This window comes from Hyla sarda, unplaced genomic scaffold, assembly GCF_029499605.1.
Source record: "Hyla sarda isolate aHylSar1 unplaced genomic scaffold, aHylSar1.hap1 scaffold_839, whole genome shotgun sequence".
Classification (NCBI taxonomy): domain Eukaryota; kingdom Metazoa; phylum Chordata; class Amphibia; order Anura; family Hylidae; genus Hyla; species Hyla sarda.
Window position 1 is genome coordinate 71041 of NW_026610866.1, and position 17885 is coordinate 88925.

The window sequence follows — 17885 nt, forward strand, 5'->3', positions numbered from 1 at the left end:
TTCACCCTTTTTAAAAAGTAATGATACAATCCCCCTCCTCCAGGAAGGGGGAAGTTCATTAACAATAAAAGTTTCTTTATACAATAAAACCATATCATCCTTTAAAATATCCCAAAAAGCTAAATAAAATTCGATGGGTAAACCATCTTCCCCAGGGGCCTTCCCACTAGAAAAACTTTTAAAAACAAATAAAAGTTCATCTAAGTTAAGATCACGGGATAAAACCTCCTGGTCTAAAACATCTAGCTTAAAATCAAGGGAATTAAGAACATGTTCTAAAAAGGATGGATTAAGATCTTTCTTATTAAAAAGAAGCTGGTAGAAGTTAAAAACTGCATCTAACATGCCTTTTGGAGTGGATTCACCCTCAAGGTTTTGGATGATATCCCTCCTATTCATCACTTTTTTAAAAAAGAAACGGGAACATTTCTCGCCCTCCTCCAGGTGCTGCACATGTGAGTTAAAAATGATTTGTTTCCCTTTCTTTTCTATGGCATGTTTTATTTCAGTTTTAAGGTTTAAAATATCATTTTCTACATCCATACCAGCTTCTTTCAATTTAAAAAGTACATTTAAACGCATGTTAAGAACATAAAACCACTGTTTTTCCATTTTTGCCTTCTTCTTACCTGCTTTGATAAAAAAAAATCTGATTTTAGATTTGGTGCCCTCCCACCAGTGCAGCATAGGCTCGTGGGGTTTTCTTTGTGATTGCCAACATTGGTAGGTCCGCACAAACTCCTCTTTTATCTCAGGGTCCTCTAGGAGTGTGGTGTTTAATCTCCAGAGGCCCCTTTTTGCTTTTTGCTCCCCCTCTAGCTCCAGGCCCACCAAGAGGAGCTTATGATCAGAGAAGATATTCTGCTCGAGCGTGCATTTCAGGGGTTTAAAAGCTCTAGAGGAAAAAATAAAATCGATTCTGGAGCTCACTCTTCCATTGGACCATGTGGCGCCTGGGTCCTCCGGCAAGAGATCCTTCCAGCAATCTTTCAAATTAAAATCATCAATAAAATTTTTAAGCAGGTAAGAAGTGCGGTCTTTACGATTAATATCCCCACCCTGCCGGTGTTCCCCATCACGTATGCAGTTAAAATCACCTCCCACCAGCAGGGGGGAAGACCCAACACAAAACAGTGGTAAAATTTCAAATAGTTCTGCCCGCTCCTGTTTATCAGGAGGGGCATACACATTTAAAACACGAATTAAAAGTCCATTAAAATATAGATGAATTAAAAGAGCTCTGCCAGGCACAATCTCAGTTACTGTATGAATAGAAAAGGACTGGCCTCGGCAGAGCAGCCCAACACCCACAGAACGACAGTCATTTGCACCGGACCATATGGATGGGCCCAGCTTCCAGTCTTCTTTTAAGTCTTTATAGTCCATTTTACTAGGGATTCCACATTCTTGTAGCAGGCAAAGGTCAAAGTCACATGTCTCTAGATAAGAAAATAAAGCAGCCCTGCGATCAGGGCTCTTTAAGGACCTCACATTGAGTGAGGCAATTTTTACAGGGATAGGCATAGTTTATGGAGAGTCCGTGCTTGGAGAATCAAAGTCAATAATAAGCTGCGTACCGTCATCCCCCGCCTGCGGGGTAATCAGCTCCTTGATGTTCTGAGGGTCGGAGCTTGAGATCGATGATGCCCCGACCCTGAGCTCGCTCTCGTCCGAACTACGGCACGCCGCTTTCCTTTGAATGTCTTCCTCTTCTTCTTCTCTTTGTCTTTTAAATGTCACACTGCTGTCCATATCCTCTGTGTTGCTCTCACTCGATGTAATCTCTGGCCCCCGGCTGATGGATCTGCGTCTTCTTTCATCATTTGACGACTGGAACTGCTGCACAGGGGCCTGTGAGGCCTCTTTTCCGGAACCTTTGCCGCTACCTTGGGAAGTTTTCATCGCTTGTTCCCCAGCAAGCGTTGCTGAGGACTGTTGCTCCAACTTCCCCATCGATCGACGATGGCCAGTTTTACCCACCGGGTCCACTGCTGGCGGGGCAGCAAACCCTGGTTTGGCGCCACTTGTCTTCTTGGCCCTGTCCTGTATAGGCGGAGTAACAGGACCGGGCTCAGACCTGGCCACCTGGCTCCCCTTCCGGCGGGCTTTCACCGGGGCCTCTTCGTCCGGAGCAGGGCGACCCTGGGCCAAGCCAGTACCTGGCTTATGCTGCAATTTTGGGTCCACTTTTGCCCCCACCGAGGCCCGTCGGCTGCCACCCGCCACAGGTGAGCCCCCTTCAGAAGTTTCGGCGGGCTCTTGAGCCAGGTAGGAAGTCGATCGACGTCTTTCAATTTCCCGGGCAGTAAACTCGATCACCCGCCCGGGCTTCGTGGAATCCCCATGGCCTCCCCCTAGCACTACCACCGGTGGGCCCCCCGATGGAGCACCAGAGGTCTTGGGCCTGGACCCATCAGTACCTGCCATCTGGGGTTTGGGCATCTTAAAAAAGGACGTCTTTTGTCCTGTCCCCTCTTTGGGTGGGCCCAGCCTTGACCCACCCATCGTAGTTTTTGCTTTATGGGGACAGGAATTAAAATCGTGATTTTCCTCTCCGCAGAGGTTGCACCTTATCGTATGGCTACATCTTGAGGCTATGTGACCTTCTTGGCCACACCTATTGCAGCGAATCACACGCTCCGCGCCGCAGGTCTCCTGGGTGTGGCCAAACCTCAAGCAATTTCGGCAATACATAGGCATTTGAGGATAGAACAGGAAGCCCCGAACTCTCCCGATGGCAAAATTTGGGGGCGGATGGCAAAGACCCCCAATACCACCGGGATCCTTACGGAGCTTGACCCAGAACTTCCTCTTGCCGTTCCAGAACCGCACGGAGTTCAAGATTTTGTTTGCGAATCGCACCTCTTCGCAGTATCGCCGAAGAAAAGTGGCTATATCCTCCGTGGTCACATGAGGGCTGTGCATAGCCACCACCAACGGTATATGTTCCTCACCATAGAGGAACTGGAACGAAAGACCGTCGAGTCGATCGTCCCTCTGGTCCGCACCAGACAAGGTTGCATAGATGTTATCGCAACACGCCGTGGCCGTGAAGGTGACGGTATACAGGCCACGGCTTTCCTGGTCATTTAGACACAGGATGTCCTCCCTATTGAGGCGGAAGTAGTCAAGAAGAATCACCTCCGCAATGAAGCGGAGGTTCTTCAACTGACGATGGCTCTCCGACACCTCTATGCGGATGGTATTTCGCATCGACATTTCCCCAGAGGGGAAAGCCCAGGAGAACGGCATCTTCCACACCCAGGGACTAAGCCCCTTCCCCAATAGCAGCAGGGGCTCGGAATCCCGCTATAAAAGCGGAACCCTTACCCAAGGCAGAGGTCGGGGGTACCCTAGGTGCTTCCGAAGCTACAGGTAACGCTCAACGTACCGAAAATGCCTTCTGAGACACAAGGTCCCAGAGACAGGGGGATCGCAACCCGTTGTCCGTGGACTAAGCCCGCTCCCCAATAGCAGCAAGGGGGTGAAGTCCCTCCGTAAGGAGAGACAATCCCCCAAGGCCGAGAAGCGGGGTACCACAGACACCTTCCGACCAGACCAAATGCAGATACTACACTTGATCTTAGCCAAAAGGCCGAGAAGCGATAACCGTGAAAGGGGCGGGCCCAACAAGGTCCCCTTCATGGGCACTATCACTGCTTGCTGTCAGGGAGGCTGCCAGACAATTTTCCATGCACACTCTGGGCTGGGGGGCAGTCAACCACCAGTACACACAGCAGAACCTAAACCCATACCATTATTGCTAAGCAGCAAGACAGGGGCCCATTGCACTCCCACGGGGCCTTTTTAAATGCAATCCATAACCCGGATTTGCCAGGAACCCTTCTTACTCCTCCTACTTGCATGTGACACTGGGCTTAGGATCTGCATAGGAAACACACACACAAGCACACACCTACCTTTGTTGCCTGCAGATGCCTCCTTGGCTGTCCCCAAACGGTATCAAACCAACACCCACGGGAAGCTGTAAGCATAGAGGACATGCCTGCACCCCATTGGACTTACCTGTGTGGGTTAAATCCGGGTTATTTGACAACCTATGGCGGTGATGGTTCTGCTCAGGCAGAGCAGTGCTGATGCTCCTCATAAAGCTGTCGCTGCTGTGAAGGTTCTAGGTGACATCACAAATCCCTTTGGTTACATACACAACAAAGCTGGGTTGTTGTTGTTTACACTCTGCAAGGCCTGTGGAAGTGAGTGACATCATAGCACTGTAGTTCTGAGGGTTCAAGATGGATGCAACAATCTCCTGTTGCTTCTATGAAGGCCGTAATAGACGACATCACCAAACAGCTCCATAGTCACATACACAGCAAAGGAGAGATGTTGTTTACACCTAGTGATGTCAGTGGTATTGAGTGACATCACAGCACAGTGCTAAGGCTCCTGGGCCTGGACACAGCAGCGGCTGCAATATCTCAACGGAGAATACGTTTATATCTATGTGTGTGTGTGCGCATATATATATATATATATATATATATATATATATATATATATATATTTCTCCGCCGAAATCACTTTTAAACCCATTTCCACCTTTTTTTCCCTTCTCTTCCTCTTACTTTTTTTTCACGTTTTTTTACGTTTTTCTCCTTTTCGCCTCTTTTCTGGGCGTATTATTCTTCTTTTTCTTCTTTTTTTTCGTCTAATGCATACCCCATCAGTGCAGCAATGCTTATTCAATACCGCCAGCAGATGGAGACACTGGGGGATAATTTTCTAAGGATTTATACTGATTTTTCCTGTCTGAATTTGTCGCACAGAAAGTTGCAGGCCAAATATGTGTGACATTTCTGCGACTTTAGCTTCTAGAGCATTTTTACAACATTATACATAGGTGCTGAATACATAAAAAGCGACTGTTCAGCGACAGACAAGTCGCATCGGCTGAAAGTAGGCCAGAATGTCAGTCCATGTTGGAGCAGGTTTAGATACAGTCTAAAGCATAGATCTCAAAGTCTGTGCACAGAATTTAGCAAGGGCCTCGCACCTTCTGATGCATCAGGTAGGTGCACAATAGCATAGCCTAACCCTCTGTACTTTGGTCTATATTGATGCGGGACATAGACAGCCAGCTGATGACCAATCCATTAGTGCAATGGATGGCTGGAAGCATTTGTCTTTGCCTTTGCAATACCACAGAAGCAATGCATGGTCAATGTACAGCAATGACACACCTGTGTGAACAGCCAGGAGACCCCCCCCCCCCCCCCATGTTATGTTACATAGTTACATAGTTAGTACGGTCGAAAAAAGACATATGTCCATCACGTTCAACCAGGGAATTAAGGGGTAGGGGTGTGGCGCGATATTGGGGAAGGGATGAGATTTTATATTTCTTCATAAGCATTAATCTTATTTTGTCAATTAGGAACATTCAGCACCCACCCGCTATCAAGGCAGCTGCCTATCATGTCATGCCCTACCTGCACAGGTGTGCTGGCTACTCAAATGATCCAATTAAGGAGGCCATTTAGTCAGCAGCAGCAGAAGTCCTGTGCCTGGACGCTCCAACAGGGGCCAGACACAAGCAGAAGCAGAAGCAGCAGAAGCAGCAGCAGCACCACCTTTTGTTTTTTGGCTGCAGCAGCAGCAAGGCCCACAGGGCTGGCTAGCTGGCTAGCCAGCAAGCAGGTAGCAATGAAAGTAGGAATCTTTCTTTTTAACCCTGTAAGGGGGTGGTGCACTGTACCCGAAGATACTGCCATATCGGGTCAATGCATAGGGCGACGGAAGCAAGCTTCGAAATCGGCCCCCGTTCTCAAAAATCCATTTAATATATGGTCCCCAGATAGGGGACGTATCAGATATTAAACTGATAAGAACAGATACTACACTTGATCTTAGCCAAAAGGCCGAGAAGCGATAACCGTGAAAGGGGCGGGCCCAACAAGGTCCCCTTCATGGGCACTATCACTGCTTGCTGTCAGGGAGGCTGCCAGACAATTTTCCATGCACACTCTGGGCTGGGGGGCAGTCAACCACCAGTACACACAGCAGAACCTAAACCCATACCATTATTGCTAAGCAGCAAGACAGGGGCCCATTGCACTCCCACGGGGCCTTTTTAAATGCAATCCATAACCCGGATTTGCCAGGAACCCTTCTTACTCCTCCTACTTGCATGTGACACTGGGCGATCTGCATAGGAAACACACACACAAGCACACACCTACCTTTGTTGCCTGCAGATGCCTCCTTGGCTGTCCCCAAACGGTATCAAACCAACACCCACGGGAAGCTGTAAGCATAGAGGACATGCCTGCACCCCATTGGACTTACCTGTGTGGGTTAAATCCGGGTTATTTGACAACCTATGGCGGTGATGGTTCTGCTCAGGCAGAGCAGTGCTGATGCTCCTCATAAAGCTGTCGCTGCTGTGAAGGTTCTAGGTGACATCACAAATCCCTTTGGTTACATACACAACAAAGCTGGGTTGTTGTTGTTTACACTCTGCAAGGCCTGTGGAAGTGAGTGACATCATAGCACTGTAGTTCTGAGGGTTCAAGATGGATGCAACAATCTCCTGTTGCTTCTATGAAGGCCGTAATAGACGACATCACCAAACAGCTCCATAGTCACATACACAGCAAAGGAGAGATGTTGTTTACACCTAGTGATGTCAGTGGTATTGAGTGACATCACAGCACAGTGCTAAGGCTCCTGGGCCTGGACACAGCAGCGGCTGCAATATCTCAATGGAGAATACGTTTATATCTATGTGTGTGTGTGCGCATATATATATATATATATATATATATATATATATATATATATATATTCTCCGCCGAAATCACTTTTAAACCCATTTCCACCTTTTTTTCCCTTCTCTTCCTCTTACTTTTTTTTCACGTTTTTTTACGTTTTTCTCCTTTTCGCCTCTTTTCTGGGCGTATTATTCTTCTTTTTCTTCTTTTTTTTCGTCTAATGCATACCCCATCAGTGCAGCAATGCTTATTCAATACCGCCAGCAGATGGAGACACTGGGGGATAATTTTCTAAGGATTTATACTGATTTTTCCTGTCTGAATTTGTCGCACAGAAAGTTGCAGGCCAAATATGTGTGACATTTCTGCGACTTTAGCTTCTAGAGCATTTTTACAACATTATACATAGGTGCTGAATACATAAAAAGCGACTGTTCAGCGACAGACAAGTCGCATCGGCTGAAAGTAGGCCAGAATGTCAGTCCATGTTGGAGCAGGTTTAGATACAGTCTAAAGCATAGATCTCAAAGTCTGTGCACAGAATTTAGCAAGGGCCTCGCACCTTCTGATGCATCAGGTAGGTGCACAATAGCATAGCCTAACCCTCTGTACTTTGGTCTATATTGATGCGGGACATAGACAGCCAGCTGATGACCAATCCATTAGTGCAATGGATGGCTGGAAGCATTTGTCTTTGCCTTTGCAATACCACAGAAGCAATGCATGGTCAATGTACAGCAATGACACACCTGTGTGAACAGCCAGGAGACCCCCCCCCCCATGTTATGTTACATAGTTACATAGTTAGTACGGTCGAAAAAAGACATATGTCCATCACGTTCAACCAGGGAATTAAGGGGTAGGGGTGTGGCGCGATATTGGGGAAGGGATGAGATTTTATATTTCTTCATAAGCATTAATCTTATTTTGTCAATTAGGAACATTCAGCACCCACCCGCTATCAAGGCAGCTGCCTATCATGTCATGCCCTACCTGCACAGGTGTGCTGGCTACTCAAATGATCCAATTAAGGAGGCCATTTAGTCAGCAGCAGCAGAAGTCCTGTGCCTGGACGCTCCAACAGGGGCCAGACACAAGCAGAAGCAGAAGCAGCAGAAGCAGCAGCAGCACCACCTTTTGTTTTTTGGCTGCAGCAGCAGCAAGGCCCACAGGGCTGGCTAGCTGGCTAGCCAGCAAGCAGGTAGCAATGAAAGTAGGAATCTTTCTTTTTAACCCTGTAAGGGGGTGGTGCACTGTACCCGAAGATACTGCCATATCGGGTCAATGCATAGGGCGACGGAAGCAAGCTTCGAAATCGGCCCCCGTTCTCAAAAATCCATTTAATATATGGTCCCCAGATAGGGGACGTATCAGATATTAAACTGATAAGAACAGATACTACACTTGATCTTAGCCAAAAGGCCGAGAAGCGATAACCGTGAAAGGGGCGGGCCCAACAAGGTCCCCTTCATGGGCACTATCACTGCTTGCTGTCAGGGAGGCTGCCAGACAATTTTCCATGCACACTCTGGGCTGGGGGGCAGTCAACCACCAGTACACACAGCAGAACCTAAACCCATACCATTATTGCTAAGCAGCAAGACAGGGGCCCATTGCACTCCCACGGGGCCTTTTTAAATGCAATCCATAACCCGGATTTGCCAGGAACCCTTCTTACTCCTCCTACTTGCATGTGACACTGGGCTTAGGATCTGCATAGGAAACACACACACAAGCACACACCTACCTTTGTTGCCTGCAGATGCCTCCTTGGCTGTCCCCAAACGGTATCAAACCAACACCCACGGGAAGCTGTAAGCATAGAGGACATGCCTGCACCCCATTGGACTTACCTGTGTGGGTTAAATCCGGGTTATTTGACAACCTATGGCGGTGATGGTTCTGCTCAGGCAGAGCAGTGCTGATGCTCCTCATAAAGCTGTCGCTGCTGTGAAGGTTCTAGGTGACATCACAAATCCCTTTGGTTACATACACAACAAGCTGGGTTGTTGTTGTTTACACTCTGCAAGGCCTGTGGAAGTGAGTGACATCATAGCACTGTAGTTCTGAGGGTTCAAGATGGATGCAACAATCTCCTGTTGCTTCTATGAAGGCCGTAATAGACGACATCACCAAACAGCTCCATAGTCACATACACAGCAAAGGAGAGATGTTGTTTACACCTAGTGATGTCAGTGGTATTGAGTGACATCACAGCACAGTGCTAAGGCTCCTGGGCCTGGACACAGCAGCGGCTGCAATATCTCAACGGAGAATACGTTTATATCTATGTGTGTGTGTGCGCATATATATATATATATATATATATATATATATATATATATTTCTCCGCCGAAATCACTTTTAAACCCATTTCCACCTTTTTTTCCCTTCTCTTCCTCTTACTTTTTTTTCACGTTTTTTTACATTTTTCTCCTTTTCGCCTCTTTTCTGGGCGTATTATTCTTCTTTTTCTTCTTTTTTTTCGTCTAATGCATACCCCATCAGTGCAGCAATGCTTATTCAATACCGCCAGCAGATGGAGACACTGGGGGATAATTTTCTAAGGATTTATACTGATTTTTCCTGTCTGAATTTGTCGCACAGAAAGTTGCAGGCCAAATATGTGTGACATTTCTGCGACTTTAGCTTCTAGAGCATTTTTACAACATTATACATAGGTGCTGAATACATAAAAAGCGACTGTTCAGCGACAGACAAGTCGCATCGGCTGAAAGTAGGCCAGAATGTCAGTCCATGTTGGAGCAGGTTTAGATACAGTCTAAAGCATAGATCTCAAAGTCTGTGCACAGAATTTAGCAAGGGCCTCGCACCTTCTGATGCATCAGGTAGGTGCACAATAGCATAGCCTAACCCTCTGTACTTTGGTCTATATTGATGCGGGACATAGACAGCCAGCTGATGACCAATCCATTAGTGCAATGGATGGCTGGAAGCATTTGTCTTTGCCTTTGCAATACCACAGAAGCAATGCATGGTCAATGTACAGCAATGACACACCTGTGTGAACAGCCAGGAGACCCCCCCCCCCCCCCCCCCCCCCCATGTTATGTTACATAGTTACATAGTTAGTACGGTCGAAAAAAGACATATGTCCATCACGTTCAACCAGGGAATTAAGGGGTAGGGGTGTGGCGCGATATTGGGGAAGGGATGAGATTTTATATTTCTTCATAAGCATTAATCTTATTTTGTCAATTAGGAACATTCAGCACCCACCCGCTATCAAGGCAGCTGCCTATCATGTCATGCCCTACCTGCACAGGTGTGCTGGCTACTCAAATGATCCAATTAAGGAGGCCATTTAGTCAGCAGCAGCAGAAGTCCTGTGCCTGGACGCTCCAACAGGGGCCAGACACAAGCAGAAGCAGAAGCAGCAGAAGCAGCAGCAGCACCACCTTTTGTTTTTTGGCTGCAGCAGCAGCAAGGCCCGCAGGGCTGGCTAGCTGGCTAGCCAGCAAGCAGGTAGCAATGAAAGTAGGAATCTTTCTTTTTAACCCTGTAAGGGGGTGGTGCACTGTACCCGAAGATACTGCCATATCGGGTCAATGCATAGGGAGACGGAAGCAAGCTTCGAAATCGGCCCCCGTTCTCAAAAATCCATTTAATATATGGTCCCCAGATAGGGGACGTATCAGATATTAAACTGATAAGAACAGATACTACACTTGATCTTAGCCAAAAGGCCGAGAAGCGATAACCGTGAAAGGGGCGGGCCCAACAAGGTCCCCTTCATGGGCACTATCACTGCTTGCTGTCAGGGAGGCTGCCAGACAATTTTCCATGCACACTCTGGGCTGGGGGGCAGTCAACCACCAGTACACACAGCAGAACCTAAACCCATACCATTATTGCTAAGCAGCAAGACAGGGGCCCATTGCACTCCCACGGGGCCTTTTTAAATGCAATCCATAACCCGGATTTGCCAGGAACCCTTCTTACTCCTCCTACTTGCATGTGACACTGGGCTTAGGATCTGCATAGGAAACACACACACAAGCACACACCTACCTTTGTTGCCTGCAGATGCCTCCTTGGCTGTCCCCAAACGGTATCAAACCAACACCCACGGGAAGCTGTAAGCATAGAGGACATGCCTGCACCCCATTGGACTTACCTGTGTGGGTTAAATCCGGGTTATTTGACAACCTATGGCGGTGATGGTTCTGCTCAGGCAGAGCAGTGCTGATGCTCCTCATAAAGCTGTCGCTGCTGTGAAGGTTCTAGGTGACATCACAAATCCCTTTGGTTACATACACAACAAAGCTGGGTTGTTGTTGTTTACACTCTGCAAGGCCTGTGGAAGTGAGTGACATCATAGCACTGTAGTTCTGAGGGTTCAAGATGGATGCAACAATCTCCTGTTGCTTCTATGAAGGCCGTAATAGACGACATCACCAAACAGCTCCATAGTCACATACACAGCAAAGGAGAGATGTTGTTTACACCTAGTGATGTCAGTGGTATTGAGTGACATCACAGCACAGTGCTAAGGCTCCTGGGCCTGGACACAGCAGCGGCTGCAATATCTCAACGGAGAATACGTTTATATCTATGTGTGTGTGTGCGCATATATATATATATATATATATATATATATATATATATATATATATATTTCTCCGCCGAAATCACTTTTAAACCCATTTCCACCTTTTTTTCCCTTCTCTTCCTCTTACTTTTTTTTCACGTTTTTTTACGTTTTTCTCCTTTTCGCCTCTTTTCTGGGCGTATTATTCTTCTTTTTCTTCTTTTTTTTCGTCTAATGCATACCCCATCAGTGCAGCAATGCTTATTCAATACCGCCAGCAGATGGAGACACTGGGGGATAATTTTCTAAGGATTTATACTGATTTTTCCTGTCTGAATTTGTCGCACAGAAAGTTGCAGGCCAAATATGTGTGACATTTCTGCGACTTTAGCTTCTAGAGCATTTTTACAACATTATACATAGGTGCTGAATACATAAAAAGCGACTGTTCAGCGACAGACAAGTCGCATCGGCTGAAAGTAGGCCAGAATGTCAGTCCATGTTGGAGCAGGTTTAGATACAGTCTAAAGCATAGATCTCAAAGTCTGTGCACAGAATTTAGCAAGGGCCTCGCACCTTCTGATGCATCAGGTAGGTGCACAATAGCATAGCCTAACCCTCTGTACTTTGGTCTATATTGATGCGGGACATAGACAGCCAGCTGATGACCAATCCATTAGTGCAATGGATGGCTGGAAGCATTTGTCTTTGCCTTTGCAATACCACAGAAGCAATGCATGGTCAATGTACAGCAATGACACACCTGTGTGAACAGCCAGGAGACCCCCCCCCCCCCCCCCATGTTATGTTACATAGTTACATAGTTAGTACGGTCGAAAAAAGACATATGTCCATCACGTTCAACCAGGGAATTAAGGGGTAGGGGTGTGGCGCGATATTGGGGAAGGGATGAGATTTTATATTTCTTCATAAGCATTAATCTTATTTTGTCAATTAGGAACATTCAGCACCCACCCGCTATCAAGTCATGCCCTACCTGCACAGGTGTGCTGGCTACTCAAATGATCCAATTAAGGAGGCCATTTAGTCAGCAGCAGCAGAAGTCCTGTGCCTGGACGCTCCAACAGGGGCCAGACACAAGCAGAAGCAGAAGCAGCAGAAGCAGCAGCAGCACCACCTTTTGTTTTTTGGCTGCAGCAGCAGCAAGGCCCACAGGGCTGGCTAGCTGGCTAGCCAGCAAGCAGGTAGCAATGAAAGTAGGAATCTTTCTTTTTAACCCTGTAAGGGGGTGGTGCACTGTACCCGAAGATACTGCCATATCGGGTCAATGCATAGGGCGACGGAAGCAAGCTTCGAAATCGGCCCCCGTTCTCAAAAATCCATTTAATATATGGTCCCCAGATAGGGGACGTATCAGATATTAAACTGATAAGAACAGATACTACACTTGATCTTAGCCAAAAGGCCGAGAAGCGATAACCGTGAAAGGGGCGGGCCCAACAAGGTCCCCTTCATGGGCACTATCACTGCTTGCTGTCAGGGAGGCTGCCAGACAATTTTCCATGCACACTCTGGGCTGGGGGGCAGTCAACCACCAGTACACACAGCAGAACCTAAACCCATACCATTATTGCTAAGCAGCAAGACAGGGGCCCATTGCACTCCCACGGGGCCTTTTTAAATGCAATCCATAACCCGGATTTGCCAGGAACCCTTCTTACTCCTCCTACTTGCATGTGACACTGGGCTTAGGATCTGCATAGGAAACACACACACAAGCACACACCTACCTTTGTTGCCTGCAGATGCCTCCTTGGCTGTCCCCAAACGGTATCAAACCAACACCCACGGGAAGCTGTAAGCATAGAGGACATGCCTGCACCCCATTGGACTTACCTGTGTGGGTTAAATCCGGGTTATTTGACAACCTATGGCGGTGATGGTTCTGCTCAGGCAGAGCAGTGCTGATGCTCCTCATAAAGCTGTCGCTGCTGTGAAGGTTCTAGGTGACATCACAAATCCCTTTGGTTACATACACAACAAAGCTGGGTTGTTGTTGTTTACACTCTGCAAGGCCTGTGGAAGTGAGTGACATCATAGCACTGTAGTTCTGAGGGTTCAAGATGGATGCAACAATCTCCTGTTGCTTCTATGAAGGCCGTAATAGACGACATCACCAAACAGCTCCATAGTCACATACACAGCAAAGGAGAGATGTTGTTTACACCTAGTGATGTCAGTGGTATTGAGTGACATCACAGCACAGTGCTAAGGCTCCTGGGCCTGGACACAGCAGCGGCTGCAATATCTCAACGGAGAATACGTTTATATCTATGTGTGTGTGTGCGCATATATATATATATATATATATATATATATATATATATATATATATATATATATTTCTCCGCCGAAATCACTTTTAAACCCATTTCCACCTTTTTTTCCCTTCTCTTCCTCTTACTTTTTTTTCACGTTTTTTTACGTTTTTCTCCTTTTCGCCTCTTTTCTGGGCGTATTATTCTTCTTTTTCTTCTTTTTTTTCGTCTAATGCATACCCCATCAGTGCAGCAATGCTTATTCAATACCGCCAGCAGATGGAGACACTGGGGGATAATTTTCTAAGGATTTATACTGATTTTTCCTGTCTGAATTTGTCGCACAGAAAGTTGCAGGCCAAATATGTGTGACATTTCTGCGACTTTAGCTTCTAGAGCATTTTTACAACATTATACATAGGTGCTGAATACATAAAAAGCGACTGTTCAGCGACAGACAAGTCGCATCGGCTGAAAGTAGGCCAGAATGTCAGTCCATGTTGGAGCAGGTTTAGATACAGTCTAAAGCATAGATCTCAAAGTCTGTGCACAGAATTTAGCAAGGGCCTCGCACCTTCTGATGCATCAGGTAGGTGCACAATAGCATAGCCTAACCCTCTGTACTTTGGTCTATATTGATGCGGGACATAGACAGCCAGCTGATGACCAATCCATTAGTGCAATGGATGGCTGGAAGCATTTGTCTTTGCCTTTGCAATACCACAGAAGCAATGCATGGTCAATGTACAGCAATGACACACCTGTGTGAACAGCCAGGAGACCCCCCCATGTTATGTTACATAGTTACATAGTTAGTACGGTCGAAAAAAGACATATGTCCATCACGTTCAACCAGGGAATTAAGAGGTAGGGGTGTGGCGCGATATTGGGGAAGGGATGAGATTTTATATTTCTTCATAAGCATTAATCTTATTTTGTCAATTAGGAACATTCAGCACCCACCCGCTATCAAGGCAGCTGCCTATCATGTCATGCCCTACCTGCACAGGTGTGCTGGCTACTCAAATGATCCAATTAAGGAGGCCATTTAGTCAGCAGCAGCAGAAGTCCTGTGCCTGGACGCTCCAACAGGGGCCAGACACAAGCAGAAGCAGAAGCAGCAGAAGCAGCAGCAGCACCACCTTTTGTTTTTTGGCTGCAGCAGCAGCAAGGCCCACAGGGCTGGCTAGCTGGCTAGCCAGCAAGCAGGTAGCAATGAAAGTAGGAATCTTTCTTTTTAACCCTGTAAGGGGGTGGTGCACTGTACCCGAAGATACTGCCATATCGGGTCAATGCATAGGGCGACGGAAGCAAGCTTCGAAATCGGCCCCCGTTCTCAAAAATCCATTTAATATATGGTCCCCAGATAGGGGACGTATCAGATATTAAACTGATAAGAACAGATTTTTTTTTTTTTTTTATCTAAAGCCGAGGAACGTGCTTTCGATTCACCCAAAGTGCAAGAAAAAGTGCAAACGTGTTACACTAAAAAAACGTGCACAAAGGATGCGGTCTATCGCAAGCCCTTCTCCGATAGGAGAGAGGCCCCCCAACAAACCTTACCCTTCGCCTCCGGACCAAAAGGTACCTGCGAGGTTCCAGGTTCGATGTCCCTTTTCGCCGAAGCTACTAGGGGACCACAAATGCTCCCGGCATCCCCCTTGGCGTTAGCCAAGGTATCTGCCCGCAGAGCCGATTACGGTAGGTACCCTGCCAAAGCAGGAGTACCCGGGGTGTTTGCAGGGAGGTGCGGAACCTAATGGCCACACACACCTCCCCTAGACCGCCAGGAGGGACACCCAGAAGGGCTACCGCATCCTGACCAATCCTGTGAACACACAACACGCAAAAAGTGACACAGTGAGACAAAAAAGAAATAAATAAGTGAATGTGTGCAGATATACTGCCCGGACATCCGGCCGGATCTATAAAAATTTCTCTGATCCTAGCCAGAAGGCCGGGAATCAAGAGGTGAGTGCCACAAGGTGAAGAGATTATGGTGCCCGTGCTTCAACTCAGTGAGTCTATCCTCCCAGTGAGTTTCGGCACCTCGGGGTCACCACTCCCCGAGGCACAAAAGTACCTCGGCTCTAGACCCTCTCAGCCTCATGGCGAGACCCGGAGGGAACAGGTCACATCGGGGCAGCCGTCGAGCTGATTCCTCAGAACCAGCCCCGGAAAGCCCTGGTACACCTGCATCCTCCATGCAGCACCCATCCCGGCGTTACTATCCACCGGCATGAAAAACTGATAAGAACAGATACTACACTTGATCTTAGCCAAAAGGCCGAGAAGCGATAACCGTGAAAGGGGCGGGCCCAACAAGGTCCCCTTCATGGGCACTATCACTGCTTGCTGTCAGGGAGGCTGCCAGACAATTTTCCATGCACACTCTGGGCTGGGGGGTAGTCAACCACCAGTACACACAGCAGAACCTAAACCCATACCATTATTGCTAAGCAGCAAGACAGGGGCCCATTGCACTCCCACGGGGCCTTTTTAAATGCAATCCATAACCCGGATTTGCCAGGAACCCTTCTTACTCCTCCTACTTGCATGTGACACTGGGCTTAGGATCTGCATAGGAAACACACACACAAGCACACACCTACCTTTGTTGCCTGCAGATGCCTCCTTGGCTGTCCCCAAACGGTATCAAACCAACACCCACGGGAAGCTGTAAGCATAGAGGACATGCCTGCACCCCATTGGACTTACCTGTGTGGGTTAAATCCGGGTTATTTGACAACCTATGGCGGTGATGGTTCTGCTCAGGCAGAGCAGTGCTGATGCTCCTCATAAAGCTGTCGCTGCTGTGAAGGTTCTAGGTGACATCACAAATCCCTTTGGTTACATACACAACAAAGCTGGGTTGTTGTTGTTTACACTCTGCAAGGCCTGTGGAAGTGAGTGACATCATAGCACTGTAGTTCTGAGGGTTCAAGATGGATGCAACAATCTCCTGTTGCTTCTATGAAGGCCGTAATAGACGACATCACCAAACAGCTCCATAGTCACATACACAGCAAAGGAGAGATGTTGTTTACACCTAGTGATGTCAGTGGTATTGAGTGACATCACAGCACAGTGCTAAGGCTCCTGGGCCTGGACACAGCAGCGGCTGCAATATCTCAACGGAGAATACGTTTATATCTATGTGTGTGTGTGCGCATATATATATATATATATATATATATATATATATATATATATATATTTCTCCGCCGAAATCACTTTTAAACCCATTTCCACCTTTTTTTCCCTTCTCTTCCTCTTACTTTTTTTTCACGTTTTTTTACGTTTTTCTCCTTTTCGCCTCTTTTCTGGGCGTATTATTCTTCTTTTTCTTCTTTTTTTTCGTCTAATGCATACCCCATCAGTGCAGCAATGCTTATTCAATACCGCCAGCAGATGGAGACACTGGGGGATAATTTTCTAAGGATTTATACTGATTTTTCCTGTCTGAATTTGTCGCACAGAAAGTTGCAGGCCAAATATGTGTGACATTTCTGCGACTTTAGCTTCTAGAGCATTTTTACAACATTATACATAGGTGCTGAATACATAAAAAGCGACTGTTCAGCGACAGACAAGTCGCATCGGCTGAAAGTAGGCCAGAATGTCAGTCCATGTTGGAGCAGGTTTAGATACAGTCTAAAGCATAGATCTCAAAGTCTGTGCACAGAATTTAGCAAGGGCCTCGCACCTTCTGATGCATCAGGTAGGTGCACAATAGCATAGCCTAACCCTCTGTACTTTGGTCTATATTGATGCGGGACATAGACAGCCAGCTGATGACCAATCCATTAGTGCAATGGATGGCTGGAAGCATTTGTCTTTGCCTTTGCAATACCACAGAAGCAATGCATGGTCAATGTACAGCAATGACACACCTGTGTGAACAGCCAGGAGACCCCCCCCCCCCCCCATGTTATGTTACATAGTTACATAGTTAGTACGGTCGAAAAAAGACATATGTCCATCACGTTCAACCAGGGAATTAAGGGGTAGGGGTGTGGCGCGATATTGGGGAAGGGATGAGATTTTATATTTCTTCATAAGCATTAATCTTATTTTGTCAATTAGGAACATTCAGCACCCACCCGCTATCAAGGCAGCTGCCTATCATGTCATGCCCTACCTGCACAGGTGTGCTGGCTACTCAAATGATCCAATTAAGGAGGCCATTTAGTCAGCAGCAGCAGAAGTCCTGTGCCTGGACGCTCCAACAGGGGCCAGACACAAGCAGAAGCAGAAGCAGCAGAAGCAGCAGCAGCACCACCTTTTGTTTTTTGGCTGCAGCAGCAGCAAGGCCCACAGGGC

General features: G+C 47.1%; 5 non-coding genes and 2 pseudogenes across 5 annotated transcripts; all 7 read right to left on the reverse strand.

The window, feature by feature from the left end:
• Positions 1 to 3389: 3389 nt before the first annotated feature.
• On the reverse strand, positions 3390 to 3607 carry LOC130347450 (U2 spliceosomal RNA; annotated as a pseudogene).
• Positions 3608 to 5700: 2093 nt separating this feature from the next.
• LOC130347476 (U2 spliceosomal RNA) lies at positions 5701 to 5891 on the reverse strand. Its single transcript, XR_008885399.1, has one exon. It is a non-coding gene; the product is annotated as a U2 spliceosomal RNA (small nuclear RNA).
• Positions 5892 to 7974: 2083 nt separating this feature from the next.
• On the reverse strand, positions 7975 to 8165 carry LOC130347477 (U2 spliceosomal RNA). The gene has a single exon (XR_008885400.1). It is a non-coding gene; the product is annotated as a U2 spliceosomal RNA (small nuclear RNA).
• A 2094-nt stretch (positions 8166 to 10259) lies between these two features.
• On the reverse strand, positions 10260 to 10450 carry LOC130347439 (U2 spliceosomal RNA). Its single transcript, XR_008885372.1, has one exon. It is a non-coding gene; the product is annotated as a U2 spliceosomal RNA (small nuclear RNA).
• Positions 10451 to 12530: 2080 nt separating this feature from the next.
• Positions 12531 to 12721, reverse strand: LOC130347478 (U2 spliceosomal RNA). Its single transcript, XR_008885401.1, has one exon. It is a non-coding gene; the product is annotated as a U2 spliceosomal RNA (small nuclear RNA).
• Positions 12722 to 14813: 2092 nt separating this feature from the next.
• On the reverse strand, positions 14814 to 14995 carry LOC130347444 (U2 spliceosomal RNA). The gene has a single exon (XR_008885375.1). It is a non-coding gene; the product is annotated as a U2 spliceosomal RNA (small nuclear RNA).
• Positions 14996 to 15688: 693 nt separating this feature from the next.
• On the reverse strand, positions 15689 to 15861 carry LOC130347449 (U2 spliceosomal RNA; annotated as a pseudogene).
• Between the last annotated feature and the right edge of the window lie 2024 nt (positions 15862 to 17885).